General features: G+C 55.8%; 1 protein-coding gene across 4 annotated transcripts in view; it reads right to left on the reverse strand.

Moving 5' to 3' along the window:
- Positions 1 to 18,925, reverse strand: part of LMF1 (lipase maturation factor 1) — a 231,306-nt gene that overhangs the window by 5,806 nt on the left and 206,575 nt on the right. The window contains exons 14-16 of one of the 4 annotated variants that reach the window (XM_064520065.1): positions 15,933 to 16,098; positions 11,551 to 12,740; positions 1,052 to 10,950 (exon numbers count right to left, since the gene is read on the reverse strand). The exons of the other annotated variants lie outside the window; for them this stretch is intronic. The gene's annotated coding sequence lies outside the window, so the exon portion shown is untranslated. The remainder of the gene's footprint in view (positions 1 to 1,051; positions 10,951 to 11,550; positions 12,741 to 15,932; positions 16,099 to 18,925) is intronic. 4 annotated transcript variants of the gene reach the window in all.

Below are 18,925 nucleotides of genomic sequence, written 5' to 3' on the forward strand. Positions count from 1 at the left end.
CACAACCGGAGCAGGGGTTTTTAATAAAAGGCAGAGTTGATGTAATATCCGAGCCAAGGTGTTTTTATAAGCCAGAAGAAGAGAGACAGAAACACAGAAAGAAAATAATTTTCTTGAATTCCTTCCAGAAAGGAATTTTATTTAGATTTGCTTTAACCATACTGAAATTCTCCTTCCTCTTGGTGCGTGGGCTTTTCCCCCTTCAAAACGCTCCTTCTTAACCTGCGTGTTAGCGCCAGCAAATCCAAGCCAGTCCTTGCTTTTGCGTCTCAGCCCCAAGTAGTGCAAAACGTCTGCGCCCCGAGGAGGGAGCAGAGGCCGCGGAGGAAGGTGCAAAGCGTCTTGCACCCGGCAAGCCTGGGATAACGTTCCTGGAGGGAAGATTCCTCCCTTGCTCCCAGGCACTGGGAGCTACAGGAACATGTTTCTTAAGGCCCAAGCTCTCCGGAGCCGGAGCTGCTCCCGGCATCCCGTCCGCCCTGGAGCGAGCTCCTCGAACACCCGTGCGGGCAGACGGAGAGCGCTTCCCCGCATCCCGAAACGGCAGCTTCGGGCGTGGGAGGTTGGGGGATAAGGTCTGCTAAAGGGCCAGAACCAGCTCTCAGCTCAGTGAAAAATGACTCCCAAACGCCCCCTGCTCTGGGGATTGCATAAGGGAAGACGGATCTTCCTATCTGTTTTCCTTTCTTCTTCATTTTTCAACTCCTGACCTACACTGCGAACAGAAACCTCCCCAGTGCGAGCCGTCGGCAGAGGAAATCCTTCCTCCAGGTCATTTGTCTTCGGGGGTCTGCCCAGCCGAAGAGATGCGCGTGGCCAAGGGGACACGTTCCCCAGCTGCCCCGCTCCTGCCTCCCCTCCCCGGCTGCCTGCGGGGCTGCGTTTGCAGCTCCGTTAGCTCCGATGGTACCTGCCGTCCCGCACCGTCCCGGCCCTCCGCGACCAGGAGAACAAGAACCAGAGCAGCCCTGGCCCCACGCTGGGGCAGACACAAGGTGCAAGAAAAACGGAGGCTGTTTTCTTTCAAAAAAGAAGAGGTTTCAGTTCTTACCTGGGCCTGAAGAACCGGGTCTCGGGCGGTCTCAATGATGGTGCATCAGCACCAGCCGGCTCTGCTGACCCTGCTTCAGGAGCAGCTGGCGGGAGTTAGGGCTGCGAACGGTATTTTGGGGCGCTGCCTCCCCCAGGCAGCGGTGCGGGGCTGACGACCCCTGCTCTGGCTGGCTCACGCAGCCCCCCGGGTTCAAAGCATCCCTCCTCTAAACTCAGAGCGTGACAGGAGCCACAAACTTCAGACACAGATTTCAGTTGCCTTAAAACCGTGATTCCCAGCTCCAGAGTCGAGGGCAACATGTTGTCACAAGATGTTCTTGCTTCTGGCATTGCTCATGGTCACTGGAAACCGCCACGGCAACAGGCCAGACAGCGAAAGGATGGTGCACTGCTAGCAGCATCCAGTTTGGGAGCTAATCCAAGCTGGATGGTTGGGAACCAGTGGTTAAAGGCTTCTGCGTAAGGCAACTTCTGCTTAGCGCCTTATAAAAGTAGGACCAACTGCAGCAACGTTGCAGGAGAAGTGAAATAACATTGCTTTTGCTACAGCACCAAAACTGGGTGTTCTGACTAGTGCCCGCTGCCTCCAACGATCATCTCTCACTGCACCATGGGGATGGGGGTTTTGTTTACATTTAGGGGGGAAATAACAAAAACTGGAGAATCCGGTAAAATTCAGACCTTGCATGGGTTCGTTGTTGCATTTTAGACACCCCCAAACAGACATCGATCGCCCCAGGAGGTCTCCAGCGCCGGGCACAGCGCAAGGATGGACCAGGCAGGAGGAAGATGAAGGTGCAAAGAGGGGGGTGCCTGGGCCCCCAAACCCAGGCCTTCCTCTCTTGCGGTTTGGACACGGGGCCTTGTTTTGTTATTGCTTGTCAGTGCCTTGAGCATGACCAAGGGTGGGGACACGTCCCCCGGTGCCTGAAAGAGCCGCGCGGCGCAGGCAACGCAGGCATTTCGCAGCGCGAGCAGGAAGCAATCGATCTCTGGCGGAAAGCGATTTATCAGCAGCTGGCAACCCGCAGAGCTGAAATCCCGGCTGCACCGGTCCGCGTGTTACGTCGCAAAGCTAATGGGATAAGCAGGGAGGTGCGCAGATGTGAGCAGCCCCACGCTGACAGCAAGACAGATGAGATCCCAGGTGGCGGGACAGGGCTCCTGCACCTTTGGCTTTTTGGGGAATGTAGGGCATGACTTTCCAGCTAGATGTGGAGCGGAAGAGACTGGGGGCAGCAGGTCCCATCCTCACCCCAAATTACCCTCATGGAAGATAATGGTGAGGCTGGACCACATCCTTCAGTACTGGCGCTTGGGCCAGCAGCTCTTGTCCCTTCTCAGTTGGAAGATGAAGCAGAAACGTACTTGCACCGTTTTCTGCTTTAAGACAGCTGCTGAGAGGCTGAACTAGCGGGAGCTTAGTTAAACCCACCGAACGGGCTTTACGCTGGTGGGGGAAGGAAGCCCCAAATGCAGATTTTGGGAGAGAGAGCAGCAGAATCTGAAGCCCCCGTTAGATTTCAGTGTCATAGATCTTGGACCATACCGTCCATTTAAGAGTGGGAAATTTTAGTCCCAGGTTTACAAGATGGGCCTGGTTCCTTAGAAAAATAAAATTCAAGAAAAGAATTTTTATGGGACAATTTGCTGCTCTCCACAAAGACTCGAGGAAGCCAAACTGCACGGCCTGCAGGGCTGCGGCCCCGGCGTGGAAACGGATATGGCAGCGTCCGACTGCTCGGTCCCTCTTTCAGCAAGAAGTTTTCCTTTGGTTTACAGCAGCCCATGCTCCAGGGGAAAAAACAACAACTGCCGCTGTTATTCTTTATGAAGGCAGCAAGAGGACTGGATAAAAGAGGCTGCATCCAAAGCACAATATGAGATGAAAAAGGCATCCAAGCGCCATGGCGCTAGATAAAACAAAGCGCACACAAAAAGAATCAAATGCTGAAATATGTATTTCTTGTGGGTATGAATAGAACTGTCTATGTTTGCCTTGGAGACAGGGGGAAGGAGGCCAAACGGTTTAATCTCAGCAGGTATTGCTTTTCAGCACAGAGACATCGAGCAATTTAAAGACCTCCTGCCAGGCCTTTTCAGCAGTCGCAGAGCCCTGCTCTCTCGGAGCAGCTCAGCAACGGCCCGTGCAAAGGTCATTTCCATTCTGCGGCCCATGCACAGGTAGACGCTCGCGCACCTCTTGCCCCGGCGCAGATGTTAGCGACAAGAGACGCCCGAGAAGTTCCGGGTAGCAAATCAGCCATTTCCACGAGCTTCAGCCTTCCTCCCGCTCTTCGCAGCCCTGCCGGCCGTGCGGGAGCCTCTGCTGTGTTGTCACTTCTTTGAAGTCGGGGACTTTGGACCGGAGTGAGAGCAACGAAACGCAATGGGATGACGCAGGGTGGGTGAGACTTTGTCTTCTGGGAGCAGTAAAGCACCAGGCCGCAGCCGGCAGCTGGAGGACGAAGCACCGGTATCACCGGAGCACGCTGGAACGTCTCGAAGTTCCCATAAGGACGTGCAGGAACCGAGATATCCAGATTTATGGCTTCATAGACTAGCCACAAGACAAACAAGCAAACACAAAAAAGAGCTCGGTTTTCACTCATGCTAAAAGTTGATGTGGACACGATGAAAAATCCAGAGGCCCTTTCAGACATGAAGAGGTCCTATTTACAGAAAAAAACTCATTTCTTTTCAAAACGAAAGAAGGTTGGAAATCTAGTGACACTACTGCCATCAGATAAGCCTTTTTCCTTCCTCCTACCAACCTCATCCGCTGCTGCTCTGGGGCTGTGCGTGATCCCTCTTCCCGAGAGGTGAAGGGAGAAGGTCTCCAGGAGTAGGGGTGGGGGGAGCAGATGCCCTGCAAATGTTTTGCACCTATTTGCCTGGAGCTGGGGTGTGTACGCAGACGCTACCGTTGCGAGGGATATGTTATCATCAGAGAGCAGAGCTGTGCACACGCCGAGGGCACCCAGCCGCGAGCTGTGTGTTGGGCATAGTCATTCTACGCGAGTCTGATTTAACGGGAAGTCTCCTTGTCTCAGTTTAAAGAATTTAACAGCTGTCTATGGAAAAACTTGTGCTTTGGAGCTCTTTAGCCAGGGCCTGAGCTGTCACCTCTTGCAGTCCAGGAAAGGGCTTTCACGAGCTTTGCGTTGCTTGGGTTCTGCTGGGGCGAGCAGGGATGAACTCTCCCATTGCTGTCCCGCACCAAAACGTGCAGCAATGTGTTGCTGTGCGTCTCACACGTGTAGTCAGCCTTGGTGCAAACAAGCCAAATACGTTGCATCCTCGCAGAAAGCGCACGGTTGGATTAGGTGACAACCATTTGCATCCACTTTCCTCGTCCTGGCCCTCACTGCTCTCTCTCGCTGTCTTCGAGCAGCCCATCCGCGAGCAGCGATTTCATGCCTGACAGTGATGGAGAGCAGGACCAGCTGATGACTGACATTAACCACCGCAGGCGGTGGGAGATGTTTCCTAGCTAATCCGTTCCTCCGGAGCGAGGGTCGACCTGTCTGAGTGTCTCTTCTCTAGTGATTTGGGTCAACCCGTTACCAACCTTGTTACTGTTTATCTCCATTAAGAGGCCAGGTGGTCTGTGAAACACCCCCGTCCTCCCCAGTCCTGTTGCCTCCAGCACCGCCCACCGCTTGCCTCACGATCTGAGGCTGAAAATATGGTTTTAATAATGTGCCCATAGATCATGCTGTCCGTAGCAGTTGATGTGACCAGTGGTGCTGGGAATAGGCCCAAACTTCCCAGGTGCAGGAAAATCTACAACGTCAATCACAGCCTGCCGCGTCCCCCAGCAGCCCAGGTCCCTTTGGCATGAAGGGGGCTGCCAACGACACCCGAGAGCAGCACTCACAGCCGGGTGAACCCGACAGAGCAGTGCGTCCACCTTCCCTACGCCTTGGGCAAGTCTCTGCTCCCGGCAGACCACGGGACAGCCCTGCTTCTCACCCTGCTCCTCTCAGCAGCAGCGCGAGCCAGAACGGGGACCCTGGTGCGGGTTAGTAGCGATAACACGTGCCACCCGCCGTGGCAGGAAAAATCACTTAAAGCTTACTAAGAAGAAATGTCCCATCAAAACTACTGCATCGACATGCATTTTTTTTTTACAGCCATCCCTACATTTTGTCATGGATCCCCCCAACGGAGTCGCGTTGGCCTCTGTCCAATAAGGGATGGATCTTGTAACAGACTGGTTGCTTTAGAAGCAGCCTGTTCTCCAGCTCTAATAATTCGGGAAACTCGTTTGCAGCCTTGAAAGCCATTAGCCAGCAACTCTCAGAGCCTGCACAGAGTTCGCAGCCTGTCTGACTCCCTCGTCCCAGGGCATCCATCACTCTCACACCTCGCCGGGAGCTGTGGGGCTTCTAGCACCGACACTTTGAAACAGCGAGCAAGATCCTACGCCAGGGCCAAGTACCCCCGCTGAAGCCGGCGGTGCCCCCAGCTGCACCCTGGGACGATATTCCAGCAAATAACCTGGCTGGAACAACCTTCCGCCTGCTCTCACAAAGGATAATTTTGGATTTTGAGCACGGGCTGGGTTCAGGGCAGAGGGGACGGCTCCTGAGAGACGCTGGGCTGGCGGACCGTAGCACGGGCTGCCTGCAAGAGCAGCGTCTGTCACCGGTGCACGGGTGCCCAGCCTTTCCCCCGCGCCGTGTCCCTTCCTTCACCTACCTGCGCCCAGCACCAACCACTTTTCTAGCAAGGAAAGGAAAAAAAAATTACGGAGACGGCATATCCCTCTGTGCCACCGTTTTGGAGCACGAGGCCTGTTTGCCGCCCTTACAGACATGAGAAGGGAGGAAAACATACCAGCTCGAAGGCTTTTAATCTGTCCAGACCGTTTCTTTGTCTCTTGCTTTAAGAGGAGTGACTGGAAAAGCAGCTGGCCAGGCGAGGGGTCTTCGCCGTGGGACTTTGCCTGATATCAAGGCAACAAGAAGGGTTTTCACCTGATGCTGGAAACAATGCCATCCATAGAAGCCCGCATTGTTACCTTGACATTTGGAAGCAATTACCTGCATGTTATGTAAAACTTTTATTAAACGACTGGAGAAATTCGGTAATGTGTTAATCATTGGTTGAATGACATCTGCTTAATACCAGAGATTTTTGAACTGCAGGAGAAGGGTTCAGCAGTTCAGAATGATTACCAAAACATATTGCTCCTTTTTTCGTTCTCCTACGTGTTAATTTTTCAGATTTATTATCTTAGGCTCCTGCGTCTAGTATTTTCACTGCATGTCAACATCTGTTATATCTCTGCATTTCGCAGCTCTTTAGTCTTTGCCCCATGAAGCCTTAGGCACTCGGATGAGAGAAGCAGCCAGCTATAACCCAGGGCTTATGCAATTTTCCAAACTAATCCAAGGGACAATTACCAGGGAAATTTGGCTCGAGGAGGCATTTCTGGCATCAGGCATCAAAGAGGGCTTGGTAGATGGACTCAAACCCAAAGAGACTGGTCAGGTTTAGAGACAAACTTGGCTGTCAAGACAAGACTTGGAAAGTCTGGGGCACCGCGAGTCTGCCGCTGTTTGAGACACGTTCGGTGGGTGGAAACGTGTCATGGAAAGATGTTCGGGTCTTTTCCTCTCCTTTTATTTGGCCATGTAGACCAGGAGCGACTCCGCTTGGACGGCACGTGGTAAAACCCTCCGGGGACACCCATCCTTTTGAAATGCAGCGAAAGGAAAGAAGGGCTATTCTGTGCAAGCGGTTACGGCCACGAGGGTCTACCACGTTTGGTACAGACTTATTCATGGAGATCTAGGACTTGGCTGGGACACTCTGCTCCAGGCGGAACACGAACTCGCGGCACCTGGGCAGAGGTGGGGGAGTGGGCGGGAGGGTTATTTAGAGATAATATTAGTGTGGCTGCTCAGGCTGTTTGGGATCCAGAGCTGCCGACAGCCCCAACTCGGGGGAGCTGGAAGCTGCTGGCTGGCGGGCGCGGGGCTGCCCCGGAGCCCCCCTGCAGCACGGCCGCCCGGCTCCGGGCTCTCCGGGCCCGCTGCACCTCGCACCTTGCACTGAGACGTCCACACCGGACAAGGGGTGGGAAATCAGTGCCAGCTCTCCTGGGGAGTGGGCAGAGACCCCAACACCCCGGCGTGGGGGGTGCGTGGTCATGGCATTGCTGTTTCTGCTGTGGGTCCACAAATGCCTCCGACTGCTGCCTTCCTCCCGGCTGTCCTACCATCCTTGCCCGCGTTGATCGAGGTATCCTGGGTTTAACTCTCCTCTCTTCGAGGCAAGGGCTCGCTTTCTGCTGACTTTGCCTGGTATTTGGTAACCGTGGGGTGAGGAAGGGACAGAGGGATGGGGAGAACCGAGGACGTCTCAGGCCGGGGCCACGGCCAAGCTCTGAGCGCAGCCGGGCCGTGAAGCCGAGCAGCCTCCGACCCTCTTCTCGCTGCTCCCATAAACTCACATCCCTTAGGGCTGGGATTCGTCCTACTTTCGCTTTACACATTCAAACGATCAAGTGATCAAACCGTCAGAGGGAAAAGGGAACTGACAGGGCTAAGCCCGTCTACCAGGCAGGGCTCAGCCCCAGAGCCAGGGCTAATGACTGGAAATTAGAAAACAAATAAACGAATAAAATCCCAGCCTGCCCTTCGCAACCGGCTTTCGCTGAGCATCTGCCCCCTGATACCCACCTTCCGGGAGTCTTGTGGCCACGGAAAGGGCCTCCCGTTTTTTCTGCCTGTTTTTTGGGGATGGGGGAAGGCTGAGCCCTACAAAGAAGATGCCACCATTTCTCCGCTGCCGAAATCTTTGCCCGCTCGCCCCGCTCCCTTGCTCCTGGGGCCGTTCCTGCCGGGACCGTGGGGAGCCCCGTCGGAGCCGCTCCGAAGGCCATGGGGAGACCGCCAGAGCATCCCGCTGCGCTTACCCTGGGCTTAGAAGGGGCGCGGGCGCTGCACTAGGAATTTCATCCTGTCCGCGTTTATATATACGGGCGCTTTAAAGCTATTATTAGCAGAGGGTGGCTGCTGCGGGACGCGGTTCGGTGACGGGAGGAAGCAAGGTGCAGCCACCTCTCCCGGGGGACCAGTCCCCGGAGCCCTTTTGGAGAAAGTTCGCCGTAATATGACTTAATAGAAAATCTTTTTGCAGGTAATTTCCATGCACCGCACTGGATCATGTTCCACCAGAAAGTCACATTATATACGAGCCAAACGCTTTCTGCTCCCAAATGTCAAGCCGCGTTTCTAATTTATGCTTTTTTTATTATTTTGTTCCCTCACCCGTGATCTGGCCCTCCTCCCCAATAAAAATTACAGCTTCCATTTATCATTTTTCTGAGAGGGTTGCTATAAATTCAGCTGTGCCCCGGCCGCACCGAGGAACCTGCTTAACGTAACACAAACTTTCCTTCTGCCTCTCTTTGTAGATTGTGTTATTTTTGTAACCTTACACATCTCCTTTCCGCATCCTCCTCGGGAGAAAGAGAAAATAAAATAAAACAGAAAACAAATCTTTCAAGGCCATCTCCAAAACCGCAGAATGGCTGGTATTACGCACAAATAAAACTTGTGGTTTCTAGCAGGGGAAGTTCCTGCTTTTTCAAAAAAAAAAAACGCGTGCGGTAATTAGCAGCAGCTTGGCAGCGAGGCGGTGACACTCGCTGCCCTCCGAGCCCGCGGGAGCAGGGGGGTTTCGGGAGGGCTCGCGGCGGTTTCACTCACAGGCGCTTTGGTAGGTTGAACGTGGTCCCGTACGCGTCCTCCGACGGGGCTGGGGGGCTTCGAGGGCCGCGGGCAGCGCCGGGGTCCCCAGGGGACGGTGCCCGGCGTCCAGCCGAGCCGGCCTCGAGCCCGGGAGCGCAGCAGCTCCGTCGGCACGTTGGCCGGGAAATGCTCTTCGTTCCCGGAGAAATTGCTGATGGGAACAAAAGATCCTCCTGCTTGCTGAAATTTGCCGCGTTGTGTTGAAAAACCCTCCTTTCCTCCGTTTCACAGCGCTGCAAATCAACTTCTCGAAAGGTTTTCCAGGAGGACGAGAAAAAGGTCCACGAGTTCCCCCGTCTCCTTTCGTCCCCCCGATGGGGGACACAGGGAAGGGACAAGGCTGACGCTCAACGCAAACATCTATCCCGTGGGCAAGACCTTCTGGGAGACTCCAGTTCAGTCTTGCTTTCTAAATTCAGCTCTTAAAGATGCTGCTCTTTACTTAAAAACGATTTTCAAGCGCTAAACGCTGGCAGTAGTTCTCCTAAGGCACAAATGTGTGACCTTGGATGACACCAATCTGCCAAAAAAAGGAAAAAAAAAAAGGTGTTGCTGATATTTATTTATTTTATGCTCTGGTTCCTCATTCATCATCAGGTAAATTTGCTCTTGGCAGCACCGGCAACTTCCTCAAATCCAGCCAAGGTGACCACGAAAATTAGCATCAAATCCCAATAACGCTTTACATCATGTACACGTTATTTTTCACGGGACGAGAATTGTGGGGTGTTTCGCTGTTGTTTTGACTCCCCGGGGACGGCAGTTCATTAATGCAGGCAGTGGCCCATGATGGGCAACGGACCCAACGTAGAAGTTAAGTTTTCGTTTCACTGGAGAAGTTTTCCAAGTCCCTGCCAAGATGAATTACTGAAACATCTGAAGAAACAGCACCGACGGAGACCTCAGACAGTAAAACATAATTTTCATCCTCTATCATAAATTTTTGCTTAATGAAAAGTCCTCTAGGAGCACATTTCTCTGCCAGAGCCAAGGAAAATAAACGTGTGCATGGTTAAACACCACCGATAGCCGCGAATGCTAACGACACTTAACATGTCCCCGTGCTATTAAACATCTGCACCTAGCACGGCGCTCGGCGAACCCGGCCCCAAGAGCAGGGCACAGCGACGGGAGAAGGGGCCATCGCCGCTGGCGCAAGGTGCCACGGGGACACGGCCGGAGCCGGGCGTCCCCGCCTTGCGTCCCTGCAGCTCCGGGCATCCTCCGCGAGCCCTGCGGGACCTGCCGGGGCGGCTGTGCAGGAGAGAGAGACCATCATGAGCGGGGTCATCGCGGGGCGGTGAAGCGGGGCTGGGGCTGCTGCCCAGCACCGCCGAAGAGCAGGAAAGAGCTGCTTGGACTGGCAGGAGAGCAGAGGAGCGAAGCACCGGCCGTGCATACGCTTAGGCCGGAAAATAGAGGAGGGTTTCTGATCTTCTGCAGGGAGGCTGCAGAACGAGCGAGCAAGACAGGGCAGCAGCCCTAAAGGGATTTAAAATGGGGCTTGATTAAACTGTGAATGGGATTATAGCGAAGGTCTGACCTGAGGGGCCAGGAGACCCTTCTGGTCCCGTGTCCAGCGCACGCTGCCATGCCAGCGGGACAGGGACAGGTCCAGACCACAGAACTGTCCTGGTGGCTCCCTGGGCGCTCCGCTCCCTGCTCAGTCCAGCCTGGCCACCTCTCCCGGCCGCAGGAAGAAGCTCCTCCGGCTGCCCTGAAATCGGAGCAGCGGGAAGGGGCACCGCGCTCACCCTCAGCTCCCGAATCTCGGCGGAGACCTTTACCTGGGCATGGGCCTGGTGGGACCCGCAGCAAAGAGGTGGAAAGCCAGGAGCAACGTCCCGCTGGTGCTGAGCACCGGCGTCCCAAGGGGCAGCTCCCACCTGCCCGGAGCCGCTGGATCTTCCCGTTTGCTGAATCCGGCCCCCACGGGGATCGCTGGGCGGCATTGCAACGCCTTGCCCCGATGGCCTTGTCCACCGCCACCACCCTCCTCCTGCCCCGGCAGGGCAAGGCGGGACGGGAGGAGGGGGCAGGAGGGTCCACGCGGATGGAGGAGAGCAGCACCGAGGCACGCGACCCCGGGGCCAGGGGGGATCAAATGTGTCGATGAGGATGTTTGTTTTTCCTAGGGGAAAGGAAAAAAAAAAACAAAAAGGAGGGAAGAAGGCCAGACAGCAGGTGAGGGGCTGCCGCCGGGCCCCGGCACGCACATGGCCCTGCCTGTTAGGGCCGCGATTTCACGCGGCTCAGCGGAGCCGCCGCGGGCACCGCAGGCGGGAGACCACGGTGAGGGCCGCGGGGCCGGGGAGCCGGGCGGGCGCTGGAGGGCACTGTTGCCCGCGGATCGCCCGGGGAAGGGGCAGGAGCACCTGCCTGCTCCCGGACAGGGGCCTTGGGGACTCCTGCCTCTGCGCCGAGGCAGGGCAGCGGCGTGCGGAAAGCCGGCGGGTGCATTCGCCCTGGCTAAACAAACTAACCCAAAACTCAGCAGCTAAACAAATGCCCCCCCCCCACACACACATTCCCGAGACACGGCTTTCTCCAGGGCATGGTGCCGGCTCCAGAGCGCCCGCGGCCGATCTGCCCGGATGGAGCTGCGGGGACTTGGGGAGACCGAATGCGAATTCCCACACTGGAGCTCGGCCAGGACCCCGGGGCTCTCCTGGCTCTCGCTGCAAGTGCCCCAAGGCTTCTAGCCACGAGGTGGTCAGGATCTGGGTTTTACCTATTTGTAGAGGAGAAGATAAAGGTCTTGCAGGCTCCTACGAAATCCCCAGTAGCGGCAGCTCTGGTGCCTGGGGGCAAATCAGTTCCAGACTGAGACCTTCCGTTAATGGAGACCATTCAGAAAAAAGGGGGGAATATTTCATTTTCCTCCCTGAAACGGTGATGTACCCCAAGACCTTCGTGTTCCCAGCGCTCTCCGGAAGGGCTGAGAGGAGCTCCAGATGCCCAGACACGTTTCGGAGCAACCTCACTCCTGTACTTTGGACCTATTCTCAGCACTAAAGAAAAGGGCCTAAAGGACAGAAAAAATCCGGATACATTTTGCACTGCGTAGTTGTCCTGGGTTGCCTGAACGCACCTCTCCAGAGCATGGAGGCAGCTGGGAACAGCCACAGCATGGGACAGGTCCAAATTTGAGCTCTTCCAGGAGACGCGCAGTGCACGTCCTTCTGCTGTCCTCAAGGGACCAAGTTTTAGCAGCAGAGGCTGAGGAGCACGGGAGCAGCCCAAGGTGCGAAGCCTCCCCTGGAAGCCACGTGCTCCTCCATTGCCCGTTTCCAACTCGGCAAAATCGGGAGAAACGCCGTTCCAGGGAGGGGGAACATCGAAACTGGTTAACTCCTCATTCCCCTTGTGGTCTGGTGCGCTTCCCCATCTCCAGCGACCAGCTGCTATCTAGAAGAAATTTATTTCCAGTCCTCTTTTCAAGACATGATGTCAGGATTATAATAACCTGACTAAGGCAAACGCTGGATGGAATTACCATTGTGTTTATCAATTTCCTTTCTCTTTTTCTTTTCTTGTCTTGATTAATCATGGAACAGCGTGATGGAAAAGTCCTGTTAGACCAACCTGTCTCCCGGCCAAGGCAGGACTGATCCTCACATCCACCGCCTTGTGCTGCAGCCAGGCTATTTTTAAAGAATCCCCAGTGACAAGACTTCTTGAATCACAGGAGCGAGAAATAGAAAAGACCTATTAGCTCATGCAGTCTGTCTCCTGGCCAGCGCAGGCTGTTCCCTGCGCCCGGCTTTTCGTGGTCCAGCTTCCACCTTGCCTTCCCTCGGGAGAGCGTTTCGCTGGCTCACAGCTCTCGCGCTCAGGTTTGCTTGATGTCATGCTGGAAAGCAAAAATGTCCGGCACTGGCCTCGACTGATTGAAAGAGCTGGAGAAACTCCACTTTAACCCTGAACGGCAGGGAAAAAAAACGGGATTTCAGGGAGCAGAGCAGGAAAGCCAAACGCTTGGGGCAGAAGCAGGGAGCTGCTGGGCCCAGCGCAGGGCCAGGCGTGGGAGCAGAGCCGGGTGCCCGCGCGGACCCCGTGCCATCACCCACCCCGCGTTGGGCATCGCTGGGGCCTCGGGTTTGGGAATACAGGGACAGGCGGTGACGGGCTTCAAAACTGCCCCGTGGGAGCAGAGAGGAGCTGGCGCAGCCCCACAGGCAACAGCTCAGCTCTGCCTCCGCACAGGGCTGGGGACACCACCCCGCCTCCGTTCCTCCTGCACGCTGGAGCAGCACCAGGATTGCTTGCAAATCCATGGTAATAAATAATTTGCCCATTGTGGTTCTCGCTTCCAAGTTGTTCCTATGTCTCTGGGGAAACGCTTCCCGCACGGTGCCGTGCTCGGCAGGCTCAGGCTGGGCAGCAAAGGGGCCCCGGCCGCGCACGGCAAACCCGCAGCCGCTGTGTTGCTCCGTGCCGACTCCATGCCCGCTCCGAGGGCTGATGAACTGGAGGGACTGGCCAGCCTGGACCAGGCTCCTTAGCTCTGCAGCATCAGGGCCACGTGCTTTTAGGGAGAAATGGCACGTGTCTGCCTGCAAACGGCCCTGCAAGCCTGCCTACGGCACACGTGTGCACGCTGCGCCTGTCCCGTGCATGCACGCAACACCCTGTGCATGGCTGCAACACCCTGTGCATGGGTGAAACACCCCGTGCATGGCTGCAACACCCCGTGCATGGCTGCAACACGCGGCCAAAACCCCGTCGCAGCCCCCGGCGCGACCGGCGGCACCGCGTCCCGGGGGCGGAGAGCGCGGCCGTGTGCCGCGAGCCGCGAGGCGCCCGCAGCCAGCCCGTCCCCCGTCTCCGGCAGCCCTCGGTTTTCTCCCCGGCCTTATCTGCCTCCAGCAATCACAAATACTTGGTTGCTCCCCAGTGGACTGATCTAATAGCAGTGCGAATACAGTTATTTTGAACAGTTGTTCATGAGTTCATCTCCTGGAAAGCCTCAGCCCCAGCTGTTGCTGTGCTTTTGATTTAAAAAAAAAAGATATATATTAAACTCAAACTGGGGATTATCAGGGCTAAGCACGTCTCAGCCCTCCCTCCCCGCAGTGTCAGGTGCCCGGCCGGGCTATAAACCTCTCTTTGTGTGCAGCTTTCTCGGCCCTTTCTCTGCGAGTTGGCACCAGCGCCGCGGAGATTTGGCACCTCTCCGCGACCAGGCGCGAGGAGGCTCCTGGCAGAGCCCAGCACTTGTGCGCGCCGGTGCCCGGGGCCCTGGCGCGCGAGCAGCCGCAGCAGGTTTATCATGCAAATGGTCCCCGCGGCCTCCGGCCAAGTCCATTTGTTAATGGTCAAACTATGGGAAGCCGGTTAGGGAGAAGCAAATTGAATTAGCAGTGATGAGGGAGAGGGAGGGCGGGAGAGGGGCTAGGGGAAACAGGCTGCGGCTTCACCCGGCCGTCGGGCTGGCAAGCGAGGAGGAAGGGGAAGGCGAGGAGGAAGGGGAAGGCGAGGAGGAAGGGGAAGGCGAGGAGGGCTGGCGGGAGACGGCGGGTGACGGGAGTGGTGGCAGGGCAAGGGATGCCCTGCAAGAGCAGCCTGCGACTGAGTGTGCTCACGTGTGTGCAAGCAGCTGTGCAATGCAGCTGTGCATCGCAGCCATGCAGCGCGGCCATGCTACGTGGCTGTGCATCACAGCCATGCATCGCAGCCGTGCATCGCAGCCGTGCAACACAGCTGTGCAACGCAGCCGTGCAGCGTGGCCATGCTACGTGGCTGTGCATCACAGCCATGCATCGCAGCCGTGCATCGCAGCCGTGCAACACAGCTGTGCAACGCAGCCGTGCAGCGCGGCCATGCTACGTGGCTGTGCATCACAGCCATGCATCGCAGCCGTGCATCGCAGCCGTGCAACACAGCTGTGCAACGCAGCCGTGCAGCGCGGCCATGCTACGTGGCTGTGCATCACAGCCATGCATCGCAGCCGTGCATCACAGCCGTGCAACGCAGCTGTGCAATGCAGCTGTGCAACGCAGCCATGCATCCCCCTGTCCAGGACGGCCTCTGCCTCTGCCCCCAGCCACCTGCCCACGCGCGGGAGCTTTTGCAGCGAGGCGAGGGGATTTTCCTGGCAATCCCTGACCCACGAGCCATCACTCAAAAGCAGCAAACCCACTCATTTCAGGCGGGCTCCTCGGGGGCCAGACTCCGTGCCTAAACCCAGCCCTGGGGCAGGGAGAGCGCCCCATGCCAGCGTCCCCGCGGGAAGCTCGGGGGGGACATTCCCGCGGTGGCGGCTCAGCGGCGGAGCCCCGTTGCGGCTGCCGCCCCCGCCGAAGCAGCTGGCCTGCTGCTCCGTGGCCGCGTGCCACGGCCCGGCCGGTGCAGACCCTCGCGGCCGGGAGCCCTGGGCTCTGCAGCATCCTCCAGCGATCCCGTGGAGGAGCCGGGGGAGAAACGGCCCCTCTGCTCCCCTCTGCAGCGACCTGCTTGCCGGCACGGCCACTGCCGGCTGCACGGTCCGGTGCCCGGCTCCGGGGACGCCTGGGCCCCGAGCGGAGCCGTCACCCCCTTTCCATGCCAGCACGGGCTGAGCCCGGCTCAGGCTGCCTGTGCACTTGGAGACCCTCATGGAAGTGATAAATTAGGAGCTTGGACATCTGGGGACATTCCTGCTGAGGTGGGGCAATTAGGGAGCGGATGGGGAGGGGGCATCTGGAGAGACCCTCGCTGAGACGGAATAATTAGGGCGACGATATGGACAATAAAGAAGAGTTTCGCACTTAACTTTCCTTGTCCAGCCAATCCTATAATAACACAGTTATTCCGTACATGCTCCTAAGCGGGGGCTTCCTTCTGGTCAATAAGGATAATTTTAAAAGCAGACCAGTGAACTCACACCGACCACTGGCCCAACGTCAGAAAAACTGTACTTGGGAAAGGTAAGGTGAAAAAAATGCTTGATAGTAAGAAACCCTGAACATGCTCAAGGCTGAATATATATATATATATATATATATATATATATATATATATATATAGTTTTAAAGCAAAACTATACAGTTGCATGTAAGGAGCCAGACAGTTGGACTAGCCACCACCACAGTACCTATTAAGGTATTAATTCAGTGTTTGAATCTCACTCACTGATTTTTTTCCCCGGTTAGAAGAGAGACATATCCTGCGCACATCAGTGCAGTTTCTAGCAGCAATTCTCCCACAGCATCCCCGCTCTCTTGGCTTTCTCTCCACGGCTCTTATTTTCCTTTTCAGCATCAGCATCTAAACATCTGGGTCGTGGTGGAGCTCAGAGCTGGAAGCGACACAATATAGTGAGAAAGGATGTTTTTGTGCTATTTCCAACCTTACCAGAACAGAGGACTTCAGAAACCCCCTTACAAAGGCTGCATTCTTCCTCTCCACTACTTTAAAGAGACGGGTGAAATCCTCCGTTATCTGCCTATACCAGGGTTGTACGAGACAGAGACGATCAAAAGCAGGGGGAAGGGAACCGTGGAAAACAGGGCCAAGTGTTTTTGTGTTTGTTTGCTTGTTTACTTTAGTGTCTTTTGGTTAAAACTGTGATTTTGGAGCAATTCCAGCCTGCTCGACACTTGGGGCAGACAGGGGACTGCACTGACTTACTAAGATCCCCACTGACATTTTTCTTCCATTTTTTCCCTTCCTCCACAAAAATTTCACCTTCTTGCTGAAATGCTGAACTGGAGCCCATTTTTGCCAGGGTTTTGGAGGAAACCTCGCTCCTCAGAAGCACCCAATTTGGGTAGGAGAAAATCTCTCCGTTCCCGAGCTCGCTGCACCCGCGGGGCGATGCGGGGTGCCGGCTCGGGTCCTGCGTGGGCACGGGTGCAGGACGGCGCGGGGGCTCGCGCAGCCACTGTCCCCGGGCGGAAGGACTTGGGCCACGCCGGGGATGTCCCCGGCTCTGCTCCCGCACCGGACAGGGGACCGACGCTCCCCTTCCCCAGGTGCCGGGACACCGAGCGACGTTGCTGTTGTACCACATCCCCTTTTTGCAGGCTGCCGGAACGAGACAGGCCAAAGAACATATTTTATCATATACATAATCTCAAAGAAAAAAACCCTCTTACTCTAGATTCCCAGACAGTACACTCAGCATCCTCATGCTACTGATGTAATCTTGGAGCGAGGTCCCCGGGGCCCAGCCGCGCTAATCGGGAGCCGGACCGAGAGCTCGGCTTCAGCCCACCACTTGCTGGCGGAGATGGGTCCTCCTCCCTGGAAGCCCCTCGCTACCGCGGCTTTGGGATGCTGCCGGGCATGTTTTACGGACCTATTTATACGCTGTGCACTTCTGGAGTCCCCCAGGCACCCACAGGGAACATAACAGCTCAGCAAAACTCCTTGCTGATGCTGTTCTTGCTGTCCCCTGTGCTGGGCTGCAGTAGGGATCAGCCATGGGAAAGACCGAAAGGGGACTGACCAGCAGCTTCCTTAGGTGAATCTGCACGAGCAGGTGTCCACCTCTAACATGACGCCTTTACGGTTAACTAAAAGCACTGTACGCCAAACTCGGAGGCGAGGTAGAACAAGTGAAATGCAAGATAAGTCAAGGGAGCGGCGCCAGGATGCATATTTGACCCAAATTGCTCAAACTACAGCTGGTCGAGTGATTCACTGCACACAGTTATATCAATGAGCTTGGCCTGGCTTTCTGTTTGTGACTTGTCTCCAGAGAGACCGAGGGGTTTTTTGTTTTGTTTGTCTGAACGCCTTGGTTATTCGGGGAACCATGACACAGGCTGTGGGAACGTTGGCCAGCTCTTCCTTGAGAAGATGCACATGATGGAGCCGTATTTGGACCTGGCTGCTTGAGTCTCCTGGGACCGTTTCTGTTCTGGCCTGACCTCAGGAGCGTCTCCCATGCCTTCACGCGACACATCACCGTGCTGATCCTCAGCTGGCCACGCGAGGAAGAGCAGCTCCACGGCTGGGGAGGTCCCGGTGATGCACGTGGTGTGCAGACGGAGGAGAACATAACGTTCCTGAACTAGAGGATCCTCCAGCCCAGTGTCCCGCCTTGGACAGGCACCGCTGGAGCAGCAGCAGGGAATGAGCATGGTCGGGGCTCCCTAAGCTGGACACATCTGGGGGCAGAGCAGCCCACGTACGGATTCACGAGGAGGAGAAGTGCCCGTAATTTCTTTCCATGGAAACCCACCAGCCGTGCGGGGCCTCCTGCCACATTGACCTGCCGCACCGCGTTGGAGCCACTTGAGTTTGAGCGTGGAACATGAACTGAAGCCCATAAGCTCCTCAGCCGGCCCAGCTGTAAAGTTGCCTCTGCATTAAAGAGAAACAAGCCCCAAATACTTGAAATATAAAATTGCAACCTGGGATCAATCTTTTTTCTTTTGGAGACAATTTATGGGAAGAAAAATCTGCCCGACTTCAGGAGCAGGCTGACGAAGGAGATGAGAACAGGTAGATACCGTCTGAGCTGCTCCGTTGTGCCCTTGCAGGCTGAAACCGGCTCATTGCTATCGATGAAATTTCCGTAAGGCGGATTACTACCTTTGGGCATTTTGGAAATGCAGAACACAAACGCTGCGGGATGCTGGAGTTTCCCTGCGCCCATAAAGCCTTCGCCGGGGTGGGGAGTTGCTGCCTCGTCCTTGGTGATGGACTGATACCAGGGAGCGTTTGCACTTACATCCATATTGCGCCGGTTGAAGGGTCCTTGCTCCTCCTCGCTCCGAGCATGTTTTTCAATTAAAACAATGGCTTTTTCATGAAAATGGGAATTTCCACAGGAAACAGCCAAAGCCAGTGAAACGTCTCCTTTCTGTTCTGACACTCAAAATGCCCGGGACTGAAATCTTATTTTTGCGTCAAGTAAAAGCAGAAGTGTTTTCCGCTTGGTCTTTCTTGGAAGAAGAATGCTCCAAAACCGAGGCCACCGGAGGCACCGCGAAGGTTTTATCCCTGGGTTCCCCGAGCCACTGTGCGACGCGTGCTTTAAAGAGGGTATTTTTTGCTCCCTGGTATTTCATGGATGTTAGGTTTTAAAGACCACTGCCAGCTTCGTTTAGGCCCAAAACACTGGTGTCCCTTGGGGGAAGGGGAGAGGTCCCTCACTGATCAAAATACCAACTTTC

Source organism: Dromaius novaehollandiae, chromosome 14, assembly GCF_036370855.1.
Source record: "Dromaius novaehollandiae isolate bDroNov1 chromosome 14, bDroNov1.hap1, whole genome shotgun sequence".
NCBI classification, from domain to species: domain Eukaryota; kingdom Metazoa; phylum Chordata; class Aves; order Casuariiformes; family Dromaiidae; genus Dromaius; species Dromaius novaehollandiae.